This window comes from Hyalella azteca, unplaced genomic scaffold (assembly GCF_000764305.2).
Source record: "Hyalella azteca isolate HAZT.00-mixed unplaced genomic scaffold, Hazt_2.0.2 contig6871, whole genome shotgun sequence".
Classification (NCBI taxonomy): Eukaryota; Metazoa; Arthropoda; class Malacostraca; order Amphipoda; family Hyalellidae; genus Hyalella; species Hyalella azteca.
In genome coordinates, this window is record NW_025937012.1 from 2,861 (window position 1) to 14,938 (window position 12,078).

Consider the following 12,078-nt stretch of genomic DNA (forward strand, 5'->3'; position numbering starts at 1 on the left):
GATTTCGAATTACTGGAATCATCAAGCACGAGCAACAACGGGCAATGTCAATGAGATCACTGTGCACAGGCGATTGTTTTTTCAGTTATCTCTATATAAATATGGAACAATTATCTATCGTACATTTTCTATGAACTCTAATTATCTAACAACGAGAAAATATTCACGAACCATCCATTAAAGCTGCATAACTAATACAACTGGTTCAGCAGGTTATTACTAAATTAAACCCAATATCTTGAATTGTCTATTATATACATAACAGGTCTGGCGCAATTTGATTGGTCGATGGAACGAACATTCGTTCTTTGAGAACCAAAGGAAGTCTTGGGAGACACCAATCAAACCTTTAGCAATACTTTAATCTAATAAATTTTCTCAACGGTCGAAAAATATGCTTGATGTATCATGCTTGTTACTTGAAAACATTATTTACGGTCTAAAGTTAAGTCTTTAAGAGATTTAGGCTCTCTAAACTATCAGCAAACTGAATTAAATAGTTCATAAATCAAGTTTAAAGTCTACTGTTGTCCGCATAAGCACCACTTTCAAGTACTTTGAATGCTGGAAATTTCAGCAATTCATAGGACTAGAAACTTGAGGTTACTTCCATTGTGAAAACAGCCTGTGGTTCTTGCAAGCCGCTGTGCTCGCGGAGGTTAGGTTGCAAGCGGCGTAGGAAGTCAGTGATCCCGCGGAGCCTGTAGTGAGTGGTTGGTTACATACGGCGCTCCTAAATTTTGCGCTTGACCTGTGTAACTTGATCCCTACATGTTGTTATGAATGGATTGTGTTGAGAAAACAGGTGTGCGCAAGTCATATAAGTGTTTATTAAACAGTGTGATTGTAAAAAATTTTCATTCTCAAAGTGATTTGGTGAACTGATGGTAGCTTGGCTAGGAGCATCGGCGAGCCTCCTGTAAGAGGTCATTCTGGTGAGTAACCGCTCCTTTATTTCTAAGGAAATTTATCCGTAGATTGTTTTTATATCATTCTGTGAGAGACGCTCGTGAGGTTCAGAGCATAACGTTTCCTGTCATGACGCTTCGATCTTACTTGTAGTACGAGTCTACAAGAAATAGTTGAAATAGTTCATGAATGTCTCATTCAGTCTACCGTCAAGACACGTTAGTCCCCACTATACTGGAGGAAAGCGGCTCTCAACCAGAAATTATTCATATGTTTTAAATGGTATTGAAGAAGAACAGTCTAGAAAAATTTGGGAAGCTTTGTCATTCTATATTATGCTTAAACACAACAATTTCCACTGCTGTCAATCATTTCAGCATTCCTATCAAAAGATGACACATAAAATGCGGGGGCGACTTAAGAGCCACAGAGTTTTATTCAGTGCTTTATTAGTTGATAATAAAGTTATGTGGAAATTGATTCCAGCAAACTCTTCAAGTAGACGTAAGTTGTTTTGCCCTCTTGCTTGTGCGACTATCACACATCAGACGCAATTGGGCTTAACTCGTGAATTTACCGCACAAAAAATGTAACATAGATCAAAAGTACATTGTACTTTATTTGAGTGATTTTAAGATATTTTGAAGAAGTTTAAATGACATTAGAACTTTTTTTATTAGCACCGGTTTGAGGTTATCGTTCCAGAAACTGGGCCTGCAGTGATTAAGGTTCCGTGACGTTTCACATGCCAGCGACGGAAGCGTGACTGTTCACGGTAGGCATGAGAGCGCAGGCTCGAATCTCATACTTCAGGTTTCGAGTTCAACCTGTCAATTTATGAGACGAAAGGCGGATTTAAAATTGGTTTAACAAATATAATATTTTTGTAACAATATATCAAATTGCACTAAACATCTCAAAATATATATAATTGGTATTTATATTTTAGTTAACTGGCTGAAACGTGGCAGCTGCGTTTTAATGCTGACAAGTGTACTTCACCTCGGAATGAACAATGAACAGCAAGATTACAGTATGAGAAGACATGGTTGCAACGAGAGAGTAATGATTGAAAAGTCTAGCGTGGGAAAAAATTTGGGAGTTCATGTCGACAAGGAGCTGAAATTTTCTAAGCATATTGAAAAGCAAGCTAATAAATCCAACAAACTTCTTGGACTGATCAGACGCTCTTACGAGTTCCTAGATGCAGAAGCGATGAAGCAGTTGTTTGTTGCTGTCGTGCGCCCGAATCTAGAGTTTGGAAACGCCGTGTGGTGACCGAAACTTGAAAAAGACAAAAATTTAGTAAAGAGTGTTCAAAGACGTGCAACAAGGATAATTTCAGGCTTTAAGGTAAAGTCCTATGAAGAAATATTAAAAATTATGAAGCTTCCAAGCCTCTGTTATCGACGTCTGCGTGATGACCTCATTGAAGTATACAAGTATACTCATGGTTTATACAAGGTCCCCGAAGGATTACTAAAATTTGAAACAAGAATCGACACCAGGGGCCACGACTATAAACTAAAAAAACTGCGCTGCAACTCATCCACGCGACAACAAATCTTCTCGCTTCGAATCACCGACATGTGGAACAGCCTCCCCGGTTACGTCGTTGGCGCTCCGAGTATAAACGCGTTCAAAAACAAGCTAGATAAAGCTATGGAAAATATATGTTCAGACTTGAAATGCCTAGCACCATATCGAACCCGGTGGAAGTCGAGTAGCTATTTCAAACTATCGTCAGTCATGAAAAGATCCGGTCAAATGACACGATTTTAGATCTTCTGTGAACAAGTCACGAAAAGTACTAGAATCGGCGACAGGCCACATCAGGCCTATTCTTCATCGCCGACATCACTATTACGTGATATTATAAGATATTGATTAATGAAAATTTTTATGTGAGTTTTGAATAGAAATTGTATAATGTATATACAATGAGAAACGCGCTGCATTGTAATTGAGGCGCTGCCCTCAGCTCTAGAATTTCTGGAGACTGCAACGCTGCGGAGGTGGGGATCTAGGAGACGCGTCTTGCTGTCATCAGCTCTAGAGTTGCTGGAGACTGCAACGCTGCGGAGGTGGTGATCTAGGAGACGCGTCTTGCTGTCCTCAGCTCTAGAGTTGCTGGAGACTGCAACGCTGCGGAGGTGGTGATCTAGGCACACTCGTCAGTGGCACACTCGTCAGTGGCACACTCGTCTGTGGCACACTCGTCTGTGGCACACTCGTCTGTGGCACACTCGTCTGTGGCACTCTCGTCTGTGGCACACTCGTCTGAGGCACACTCGTCTGCATGTGGCACACTCGTCTGTGGCATACTCGTCTGTAGCACACTCGTCTGTAGCACACTCGTCTGTGGCATACTCGTCTGTGGCACACTCGTCGGTGGCACACTCGTCTGTGGCACACTTCTGATCCTTCACTGTTGAATGGACTAGTTATAAAATTGTTCCTATTCTTATTGCAGACATTGTCTCTATTTACTTAAAAAAATGGAAACGAATCGTATTTAAAAAATTCAATAGCTCAATAAAAAGTCTACAGCATGAAATAAAAAATATATAAAAATATAATAATTTAGGTTTTACTTTTATGAAAAATATGTCCATGAGATAAATTACAAAAATAAGGGGTAAAAATAGAAGGAAAACACGAAATGTAGCTAATCCTGCATGACTGACTCATGAACATGGAGTATATAGGTGAAAATATATAATAGAGCATGTACTATTCATATGAGGCAATAATAATGTGACTTAAAAATAACTTAAAAGAGCTTAACAATAGCTTCATAATAAATACTCGCAACAGACGTATATTTTACATGCCAAATTCGTAATTAAAGGATTGCTTTGGTGGCGCAGCATAGATAATATTACCAACCACGAAAATGGCAACAAATAATCGTCGAGTATTCAATACAAGCAAGTGCTACCCATGGTTGAATTAATAGGTATGTATTAATTCAACCATGGTGCAAACCAGCCTCCTGCAAGGCGCATATTGTTTCTGCGCTCACTCGAAATTGGTCATACAAAGCGTAAAAATAAAGAAAATTTTGTATATATACATTTATTAAACAATTGGGGACTCCAAAGAATGTTTAGCAAATAAATGAAATTTGTAATATTGTAAATTAATGATTATCGTATTTCTATCGTAGAGCAGACAAAATAAAAAAAAATATCAAAGGATCGTTAAAGGCTGAAAAATCTTCGTTCCACAACAGTATTGAAACTTAGCCTGACACAATATATCTGATATGAAGATATGATTTAAACATTTCTGTCTGTATTTCGCTAATGCTGACGTGTTGTTCAGGTCTAGCGCTACAAATTTCTAAACAACAATTGATTGGTGAGCATTGTTGATGATATTGTATTGTAAATATAGCACTTGGTATAAATAAATATTATTTAAAAGGCTTAAAATAGTTCTCTCTATATCTTCAAAGAGAGGGAAATGGGAGACTTATCATGTATGTAGAGTGCAAGTTTAAATTAGTCTTTATTTAATTGAAACATACAAGCATTGTTGTTTAATTAAAGGGATAAGAGATTATGGAAATGAAGGGATGGGAATTTCAAAACTTAAATTCCGTTTAGTAACCTAACAACTAAGGACCCGACGCAGACTTGTGAGGTATAAGGTGAAGTGACCATTTTATGAAATACTTTTCAAAGAAGTAAATCCAAAAAACCTGAAGCATCACTGTGATCTATAGATAGTAGTATTGGAGCTTTCAGGACGTATTCCTGCCAAACAGGCACGACTTGTTTTCACCGTTTATTCACATCCTTTCTTTGCAGTGAGTCGGACAACTCCATTCTTCCAGAAAAATGGGACAACGCATGTGCAGTAGCTTTGGTTGAGAAACAATAAGAGTTATAGACATTTAGCATGACTCAATGTTTCAGAGAGTTGTTGTGAACGCGATCAGCATTGGGTGTTGTCCGATGCAGGTATAGAGCAACGCAAGTAAGCTCTGTCACTCTAATATTACGGTCTGCCTGAACGATTTGTCAGCTTCGAGAATTTGTTATGCTAGCCCAGTGGTGGCCCAGTGGTTAAAGTTCAGAGTACCATGACTGGAACAGAGAGGCGCGGGTTCGATCCCAGCTCTGTACGCCAGTTTCTGGTCAGAATCGGCGAGGAGGCCGGGCGATAAAGCAAAGCAAAAATTGAAGCAGTTAGTTGCGAAGTTCGACCCCGTAACAAGCTGTGGATGTTTTGCGATGTTAAGAATCGGCGACAGGCCTATGGCCTAATAAACGCTGAAACCGCTATTATTATATTATTATATAGAATGATGGAAAATTAAATCACCAGGCTGCAGGGACAAATGATCAGACGCACGTTGCTAGCTTGCACTAGTGCTTCTTCGATCAGTCCATGTCTCGTGAAGGCAGGCGGTCTCAGTCGTCGAAATTCATATCATGCGCTTGGTTGAAAGCACTGTAAGGAATCTATTGAAGGTTAGAAGAAGTTTGATCATTATATACTAATCCTCTTGCGTATCAAGAAATTTTCTATGCGCATGCTCAGACGTGAGAACACCTCTAAGAACACCTCTTGTTCCGTCCATTGGGAGCGGGCTAGGAAGATGGCTCCCCAAATGTGACAGCAGCAGCCTTAGAAAAGCATTATTCTGCCTAGCTACGAGATCATTCACTTCATCATCAAATAATGCAGATATCGGGCTTCAAAAGAGCTGAGGGGACAATTTCCTATTCAACCCATCAATACTTAATTTCCAAAGCGATTGATTAAGCAAATTTTCATTAATTATTTTTAATATCGTGAGAAATAACACAATTCTTTTACTTTTCAACTAGCTGACAGTCATTATTGTTCTCCTGGCTCGGAATTATTCAGTATTATATTCTAAATTAAGTGATATACGAATTTACCACAGTTACTGTACTGCTCGCTTCATCACAACACTAAATGGGTTATAATATTTTGTTTCATGACGCTATGGTCTAGTTGGATTAGGTTCCGAAAGACGTCCCAGAATGTTATTACAATGACTTGAGGATTTCTCTAGACCAGTGGTGGACAAACTACTGTCCCTCAGAACAGTGTCAGTGTTCAAGAAGAGGCAATGAGGCTTGTCGCAGAGGCAATGAGGCTTCTTGCTCTTGAATTCTCAAGCATATTGCTGGTGTCGAACACGCAGCTCACTGCTCCAATATCCACTTAATTAGCCGAACCGCCGAGCCACCTCGCTGATTTTGATCATACGTTTTTTAAGTAGGATTCTGGTATCAAACCCACAACTCACTGCTCCTATTTTGGTGCTGTAAAGCTGCCCCTGCTGCCACCCAAATCATGCTGCCTGGCGCATGTTTACATTTCGATTCTATTTAGATTTCAATTTACTGTTTGAATTTTGAATATTTTAAGCCCTTATTCGCAACTGTGATCCATTCATTAATTAAAATTGTACGCTGCGACCTGTATGGATGCTAATTAAGTTCTTTCATCTTCATGAATGTTTTCATAGGTAATAATGATTTGTTGAAACGATTGTGTTAAGTGAATTCTAATTGCCACATTTGCAAAGTAACGTTTAGTTCGTAATTTCAAGTGAATTTTAAACTGATATTCTTATAATTATTATATAATTCATGGTTTCATACTTTCCTAATTTATGTATTATGCAAATTAGGCCTTTATGGCCCCCGATAAAAGTATTGTTAACAATGCGGACCACCATGAAAAAAAATTGGCCCACCTTTGTTCTGAATTGCAAACACGATGTCTCCAACACGTTCTCGAGATTTTCGGAGAAAACCTGGAAGAAATCATCATGTTTAATTTTTAGAGCTTGATGCATGGAAAATTTTGTCGAGTCTCAACCACCGCAGGGTGATAGAGGGGTTCAGAGGGAATAATTCTTGAAAGACATAATCCAACTTACTCGCGAGAACTGGCAGTTGGAAAGCAATAATAATTATTCACATGGTCTTGATTTATCTCAACAAGAATGTAATTGCTGCACACTACATGTCCATGGAACCGAGCAAGAACACTCTTGAGTTGACACTTGTTGAGGAGACAACTGTAGCAAGCCAAGTCCGCTTGTCCAAAGCAGCAGCACGTATAGTTGACAGTTAATTTTTCGTATATCTACAGCTGAGCTCAGTACGTATAGTCGCAATAGTTAATTTTTTTCAAATGTTGCTGAGCTGTGAGGCAACGGCACCAATGTGGCTTACAAGGATGTGAGTGAAAATCACGGTTGGAGTCAGTGAGCAATTATTCGCTTGGTCACTGCATTAAAATTTAATAATATTCTTATTACCCAAATAAAAATTAAGGGTGGTGCACCGATGATTATAGGTGGCTATAGTAGTTTATAGGTGGCGTAACGGTGAGTGGCCAGATTTGCCAAAAATCGACAATAAAACATCAATAAATCGAGAGGGTGGCGAGTAAAGATGGCAGTCATCTATGAATCATCGCTGATTTGTAAGGTCTGAATAATCGATAGCACATTGCAGGCAAATCTCTTTTAAGCCACTGAAAACCGTTTGCCTACACCTGTCTCTTATACACATCTAGATGTGTATAAGAGACAGNCTACCTACTGCCTCTTCCCGTGACGAGAAGAGGAGGGGGGAGGGGCGAGAGAGCCAGCCGGGTTCTTGAAATTGAACACTTAGCTAATATACTCGTGGTATAAAGAAAAGTGCAATACAAAATCAAGTTAGTGATTAGTGAATGTATAACTGTAATAGTTTACAATAATATGTTTAAACGCAAAAGAGATCGTTACGTTGATCACGATTCACGATTCACAGAGCACAATATGAAGATGTTTGCCGTATGAACGCCGCGGACTCTCTTCTCTCGAACCCCCTTTTTCTCTCCTAGCCTACCTGAATCTGAAGTCTCGGACAATTTTACGGCAGGACACACGGTCCGTCTTACAGCCGGCCTCCAAAATAATACACAAACTAAGCGACCATAAAATATCTCCTAAATAACCGCAGCTTTATGAAACTTTAAACGTGTATTTTTTAGGCTCATATGGTGTGACTTTTAACATATCCCGTGTGACTTTTTCTTTTATTTCGCCCTCATTCTCGACTTCTACATACAAAAATACGTACGCTGCGACCACGGAATATATTTCAAATACTGAACCGATTTAAACAAAACTTTGCATCTTTGTATACACAATCCTAACCACCTAACATTAATGTCGAGTCCGTGCAATTTTTTTTATTTCGCCTTCATCAACGAGTTACACGGCTGTCCGACGAAATGATCGACGTTTCTGCGGTCGATTTTGAAAATTTCTATTGACTATGAAATATCTCTTAAACAATTGGACGTTGCCTAATGAAACTGTATCTTTTAGGATCTACCGGTGATTTCTAACCCGTGTGATTTTTTCCAATTTCGCCCTCGTTCTCGACTTATACGGTCATACGCGGAATCCAATACATGAACGCTCTAATACATAAATACACATATTCAATGAGCATTATCTCCTCAGTAGAGTTGTTTTTTTTTTTTTTTTGTGTGTGTGTTCGTTATTCGCACCTCTCCCCAATAACTTGAAGAATTTCTTATATACTTGTTTTTTTTTTCGTGTTAAATGTAGACATTACTTATTTATTTCTCAAGTTATTATTAACAGTTGACGGAGTATTCAGAAGCATCTTTACCAACTCGTACGTAAGTTTAATTGGCCGATTCAGAGTGGCGGTCCACGTTAATGTCGCATTCACATCAACTCGCTTTGCTTTGCCTGCTGTCACTAACCGAGCGCAAAATACATTCGTCGTCTTTTGCTTACTCGTCGATTTTATCAATAATATCGTCAGCGATTTTATCAATAACATCGCCGGGCCCTCAGTTGGACCTGGCCCAGTTCATTTGAACAGATGATTATTGCTTAATTATGGCAACGTTGTAGTTGCCATTGTAGCTACACATTTTCCAACATTTTATAATAAAGGTTATAGCGAAAATAATTTATGTCTTAATCCTGAGATACATACATATAAGAATGACCCAGCAATGAATAAAACATAATTTCAAATGGCTTATAAAAGTACTAGTATCTGCAGATAAAAAATATATTTCAGCAAACACAAAGGCTGTAAATTTCTTACTTTAAACTCACCCATCCAATATTCATTTCTTAAGAACGCGTCAACGTAAATATCTATAAGCAGTTTTTATGCGTACTTACGATAATAGGTAATATCTCATGTCTAGATCTTACCAGAGTGTATCAATGCATTTTTGATGCGGAAATCGAACATCACTGCGATACGCGATAAGAATTATGGAAAATATCAAGTTTGTAATTAGATTATTAATTGTTAAATGTAAAGAACAGAAAGACATTTAACTTAAAGACAGACATTTAATTTCATTTAACGTTTAAGAACAGACTAGATAAAGCTATGGAAAAATATATATGTTCACATTTGAAATGCCTAGCACCATATCGAACCCGGTGGAAGTCTACATATAGTAGCTATTTCAAACTATCGTCAGGCTTGAAAATATCCGGTCAAATGACACGATTTTAGATCTTCTGTGAACAAGTCACGAAAAGATCAAGATTCGTCGACAGGCCACATCAGGCCTACTCTTTAGCGCCGACATCACTATGCTATGTTATGTTAAATCCTGATAATATCTCGAAATTTTTCCTTCTGATATAAAACTTGAAAGTTCATGCTAAATATAGGTCTCATCGGTAACTCTTCAACCCACGAATTTTATTTGCAAAACTATTAATTTGATTGGCATGCGGGATGACGGGATAACGGTGCTCTCAAATTACACTTAATATCTATTCCAGTACAACCTGATTATTTCAATTCGCTTAGGGCAGGGTGGCCCAGTGGTTAAAGTTCAGAGTACCAAGATTGGCGCAGAGAGTGGCGGGTTCGATCCCAGCTCTGTGCGCCAGTTTCTGGTCAGAATCGGCAAGGAGGCCGGGCGGTTAAGCACAGCAGAATTGTAGCAGCGAGTTGCGAGTTCGAGACCGCAAAATGCTGTGAATGTTCTGCGATGTTAAGAATCGGCGACAGGCCTACGGCCTACTAAACGCTGAAACCGCTATTATTATTATTATTATTAAATGACCAAATGTAAAAGTCTGAGTAAATTCGGAAAAAAGTATGAATGAATGTCAAGTGAATCACAACAAAAGCAAGGTTTAATAGCTGATTACCGATTAAATATAAACTAAACGTTATATAGTAAATACCAGGAGGTTATTATACAAACGAAATAATTTTACTACGAACTTATAATGTCGTATTTATAAATTTGTTAGAAGCAATACACGTAGACGATTAAATTGTTTTAAAGACCAAAAATTATATTTTCGAGATTAATCAGGAAGTTAACCGCATTTTGATGTTAAATATAACAGGACGATGATGAGTCAACATGTCGATTTTAGAATAATTCACTAGACATGCACTAAAACACTTGAGATGCAATTAATGCAGATGTAAATAACTTAGGGAAGAAGATCACACACACCGAAGAGACATGAATAACTTATGATAACTTTTCGAACATACCTGTTCACCAACGTTAAATAACGTCTTAAACTAATTTCATTCTAATGAAATGAAAAATGCAATGAAGAAAATGGATATGAGAACAACACCAACATTTGAAAGCTATGACGAAGATTGTGGAATGGATTTGAAAGTGTATTTGAAGTCATTTGAAGATTATTGTAAAGAAAATTTCAGAGGCGCTCAATTATTCTGGATAGGAGAGCTAGAAAAGAAATTCCAAGGCGAGACATTGAAAGCATTTAAAGCTGTGAGGTCGGTGGATGACTCGTACGATAGCCTCAAGCTTAAAATGATCAAGTGGTACGACAACCAACGTTTGGCGAGGAGAAGCAAGAGTCCTAGGAAAAGACTTCCTAGTAAGACTAGGAAAGTATAGTAGGTTACAATAGTATTGCGCATATCATTGTAATTGTTAACCGAATACTTATGAAACATTACAAAGGGTTTGCTTAAATAGAGCAAAATTAATAATGCCGTCCAGAAAGTGGCCTTCGGCTATTGTGTAGTTCTCAATTTGTGTAACGTTTATAAGAATTCAGTCCCTGTCTGATTTTTTGGCCAGGGGCCATGTACTTTCAAAATTCGCTAAGTGAACGTAAGTACTTACGCTCTATTTTCTTGTCTATGATTGGTGGATTTTGCTTGAAAGGCCGTCAATGATTGGCTGATGAACTTACGATCTCCTAACTTTTATTGAAAGTATAGGGCCTGAAATCCTGCTGATAGTTTACTGCGGTTCAGTTTGAAGGCACACAAGAATTTTCGTGGCAAATAATTTACATTTATCCTCGTATATTTTAATTGACTAAATTATGCGGACGCAACATTAAGTTAAGGTACAGAATTAATATTCAGTGTTGTTCCCCATTCTTCACTGCATGAAGCCTACAGATCATTTATTATCTCGCACAAATAACCCGTTGAGTACTCACACGTCCGATGACGCGGTCCAGTGCATTTCATGATAACTCTGGCTTTTGCTTCAGTATATTAACTCTCATCCTCAAACGGTTCAAGTCCTTATGACGGATATTATGTATGCATAATAATTTGAGTATACTTCCATTTCTGTGGCACACTCGTCTGTGGCACACTCGTCTGTGGCACACTCGACTGTAGCACACTCGTCTGTGGCACACTCGTCTGTGGCACACTCGTCTGTATCTAGAGTTGCTGGAGACTGCAACGCTGCGGAGGTGGTGATCTAGGAGACGCGTCTTGCTGTCATCAGCTCTAGAGTTGCTGGAGACTGCAACGCACCGGAGGTGGTGATCTAGGAGACGCGTCGCTGCAAGGACGATTCCACGAAGCTGTTCCCTTATCACTTATCTCATGTTAAGGCCATGTTTCTGACCTCACATTGTTGGCCCATCAGTCGTGTCTGCTTTACATGCTTTTAGGACTCCTGTACTATCGCTCCAGCCACGGGATCGCAGTAAATAGCACGGATACTCTAGAGACTTGAATGTTTGTAATCTCTGCAGTGCAGAGATTACGTAAGTCATCTGGCAATCTCTATTTGTCCAAATCACGTTGCTCAAACAATTATAATAATCCACAAGTAAATAAGCATCATTTTTAAAGGACAAAAAAGATA

The 12,078-nt window shown here is 38.6% G+C and overlaps 1 protein-coding gene across 3 annotated transcripts in view; it reads left to right on the forward strand.

Annotated features, from left to right (window-relative positions):
• Window positions 1-699: 699 nt before the first annotated feature.
• LOC108671461 (protein artichoke) overlaps window positions 700-12,078 on the forward strand; it is a 56,923-nt gene continuing 45,544 nt past the window's right edge. For all 3 annotated transcript variants that reach the window (XM_018159011.2, XM_047881024.1, XM_018159012.2), the window contains exon 1: window positions 700-935. The gene's annotated coding sequence lies outside the window, so the exon portion shown is untranslated. The remainder of the gene's footprint in view (window positions 936-12,078) is intronic.